This window comes from Mus pahari, chromosome 8 (assembly GCF_900095145.1).
Source record: "Mus pahari chromosome 8, PAHARI_EIJ_v1.1, whole genome shotgun sequence".
NCBI lineage: Eukaryota > Metazoa > Chordata > Mammalia > Rodentia > Muridae > Mus > Mus pahari.
The window spans coordinates 89,845,807-89,849,730 of NC_034597.1; the positions used below are offsets into that span (position 1 = coordinate 89,845,807).

General features: G+C 38.4%; 1 pseudogene; it reads left to right on the forward strand.

Moving 5' to 3' along the window:
• Positions 1-950: 950 nt before the first annotated feature.
• LOC110325146 lies at positions 951-2,648 on the forward strand (annotated as a pseudogene).
• Positions 2,649-3,924: the final 1,276 nt, after the last annotated feature.

Genomic DNA, 3,924 nt, shown 5'->3' on the forward strand with positions numbered 1-3,924 from the left:
GAAGAAGAAGAAGAAGAAGAAGAAGAAGAAGAAGAAGAAGAAGAAGAAGAAGAAGAAGAAGAAGAAGAAGAGCAACAACAACAACAAGAACAACAAGAACAACAAGAACAACAAGAACAACAAGAACAACAAGAACAACAAGAACAACAAGAACAAGAACAAGAAGAACAAGAAATTAAGCACTAACAAAATATTTTTTGTAAATTAAGCACTAACAAAGCATTTGTAAATGTTGTAATTATGGTAATCAAACAATCATACTTGGCTGAGTAAATACTTTTGAATGACTGTTTATTTGCTTTGAACTCAATGAGATAGATTCACTGAAAGTGAAAGGATGAGAAAGGTCCCACCATGAAAACACCAAATTAAGGAAACAAGAATGGTTATGTAAATATTGGATGAGGAAGCTCTTAGAGCAAGGAAAATGATGAAAGATGAAAATGACCATGAAGACAGAGACAGGAAAGTGATGACATACATCCCAGGGAGGCTGAGAATCACCACCAATAACAAGAAAGTCAAGAGAAGGATGGTAGAATGCTCCAGAAAGATAATAGCCCTGCCTAAATCCTGACTCCAGGGTTAGGCCTCCAAAACTTTCTGTGGTTTCTAGATGCCAAATCTGTGTTAGTTTGTTGCAGAATCAGATTAATATTCAATATTAAGACTTGTTCTATAGAAACAGTAATAAAGACAGTAGGGCTGACTGAAAGATAATGACAAATATTGATGGAACACAAGAGAAAGCTGCTATGGCTTTTAGTATACAGCCTGAACCCTATAAATTGAAATGCAATCCCCAGTGTAAGATTTCAAGAGGGGAAAGTTTAGTCCTGTGATCTCTAGAGATGGAACTGTTGGGAAATAGTGTTATATAAGATTCTTACAGTAGACTCACTGAAGATGGCCTGCCTCACCTTGTGCTCTCCTGCCGACACCCCACAGAAATGCTTCCACTACCCACAGTCCTTCACCAGATGTGACCAGTGTCCCGGGCACTGGCTCCTCATCTCACTCTGGCCTATGCCAAAGATGTAAAATTTGGTTCGAATCCTCGAGTCTTAATGCTTCAAAGTGTAGACCTTTTAGCTGATACTTTAGCTGTTACAGTGGGACCAAAGGGAATAACAGTGATTATTAAACAAAGTTGGGAAAGTCCCAAAGTAACAAAAGATGGGGTCACTGTCACAAAGTCAATTGATTTAAAGGATAAATACAAAAATATTGGCTCTAAACTTGTTCGTGATGTTGCCAATAACACAAAGGAAGAGGCTGGGGATGGCACCACCACTGTCACTGCTTTGAGAAGACAAGCAAAGGGGCTAATCCAGTGGAAATCCAGAGAGGTGAGATGTTGGCTGCCAATGCTGCAATTGCTGAACTTAAGAAATAATCTAAACCTGTGATAACCCCTGAAGAAATTGCTCAGGTTGTTACAATTTCTGCAAATGGAGACAAAGACATTGGGAACATCATTTCTGATGCAATGAAAAATGTTGGAAGAAATGGTGTCATCACAGTGAAGGAAAGAAAAAAACCCTGAAGGATGATCTAGAAATTACTGAAGACATGAAGTTTGATAGAGGGTATATTTCCCTATATTTTATTAATACACCAAAAGGCCAAAACTGTGAATTCCAAGATGCCTATGTCTTGTTGAATGAAAAGAAAGTTTCTAGTGTTCGGTCCATTGTATCTGCTCTTGAAATTGCTGATGTTAATGGGAAGTCCTTGGTCATAATGGCTGAAGACGTTGATGGAGAAGCTCTACGTACACTGGTTTGAACAGGCTAAAAGTTGGTCTTCAGGTTGTAGCAGTCAAAGCTCCAGGGTTTGGGGACAACAGGAAGAACCAGCTTAAAGATATGGCTATTGCTACTGGTGGTGCAATGTTTGGAGAAGAGGGGTTGAATCTAAATCTTGAAGATGTTCAAGCTCATGACTTAGGAAAAGTTGGAGAGGTCATTGTCACCAAAGATGATCCCATGCTTTTGAAAGGAAAAGGTGACCAAGCTCACGTTGAAAAACATATTCAAGAAATTACTGAGCAGATGGGCATCACAACTAGTGAATATTAAAAGGAAAACCTCAACGAGCGAATTGTTAAACTTTCAGATGAAGTAGCTCTGTTGAAGGTTGGAGGGAAAAGTAATGTTGAAGTGACTGAGAAGAAAGATGGTTACAAGTGCTCTCAGTGCTACAAGAGCAGCTGTTGAAGAAGGCATTGCTCTAGGAGGGGGGTGTGCTCTGCTTCGGTGCATCCCAGCCTTGAATTCATTAAACCCTGCTAATGAAGATTAGAAAATAGGTATAGAAATTATTTTAAAAGTCCTCAAAATTCCTGCAATGACAATTGCTAAGAATGCAGTTGTTGAAAGATCTTTGATAGTTGAAAAAACTCTGCAGAGTTCCTCACAGTTGGTTATGGCACTATGCTTGGAGATTTTGTGACCATAGTGGAAAAGGGAATCATTGATCCAACAATGGTTGTAAGAACTGACTTACTGGCTGCTGCTGGGGTGGCCTCCTTGCTAACTACAGCCAAAGCTGTAGAGGCAGAAATTCCTAAAGAAGAGAAGGACCCTGGAATGGGTGAAATGGGTGAAATGGGAGGGATATGCGAGGGGACATGTTCTAACTACTAGAATAGCGCTTTGCCCTTATCAATGAACTGTGACAGGAAGCTCAAGGCAGGTTCCTCACCAATAACTTCAGAGAAGTCACCTGAAGAAAAAGGCTGGCTGATCACTGTAACCGTCAGTTACTGGTTTCCTTTGACAATATATAATGGTTTACTGCTGTCATTGCCCATGCCTACAGATAATTTATTTTGCATTTTTGAATAAAGACATTTGTACATTCCTGATGCTGGGAGCAAGAGCCATACACCAGTGTCCTGGTTTCAACTTAAAGCTCTGAGGCATCTCTACTGTTCTGTTAGCATCAGGACTGCAGTGCTGTCAACACATGAGAAATTCAGAAGCAGTCTTTCTGTGGAGGGTGGGAATAGCCAAGTACAAAGTAGAGAAGTATCCAATTACGTGACAAACTTTGATTAATAAAATAAAGTTTAAAAAAAGTCTTACAGTAGAACCCCATGATTGAATATAAGAGGCTTTATAAATGAGAATGACGAGAACACCACACACACACACACACACACACACACACACACACACACACACACCCCTCACACATGGACATCAACCTTGTCTTTCCTTCTTGCTTGCTCTGTCATACTTTTTATCACCTCAGGGGCTCTGCCAAAATGATTTTATCCCATGATGAGATCCTTCAACTTTGTACTACCACAACTATGAACTATGAATTATAAAGAAATATTTTCTTTATAATTCACCCACTCTGTGGTTTTTACAACTGCCAATGGGATACATACTAATTCAAGAATAGATCCATATCAATATGTTCAACTGATTTTTTGAAAAGATATAACATCAATTCAATGATAGTAATATGAACAGCCTTTTCAGTAAAGAGTTTAGGAGCAATAAAAAGATGAACCTGGACCTAAACCTCACCCGATAGACGAAATTAAATTCAAAATACTTCATGGAATTAAATATAGAACATAATAAGATAAAATATTCAAGATTTGGGGCTGGGGAAATAATTCTATTTTAATATCATTTATTGTTATTGTTATTATTATTAATAATTATTTTATTTATTTACATTCCAAATGTTTCCCCCTCTCTGTTCCCCCTCACAGCGTTCTTCCCCGTCCCATCTCCCTCCCCATAGCCTCTGAGAAAGGCATCAAGTCTCTACAGGATTAGGCCTATCTTCTTAGGGAAAGAATTGTTACACTTGACACCAAAAACACAACACATAGAATGAAAGATAACTAAGTCAAATCTCACAAAAAAAGCTTTAAAAGATAATTAATTACATAAAGATATG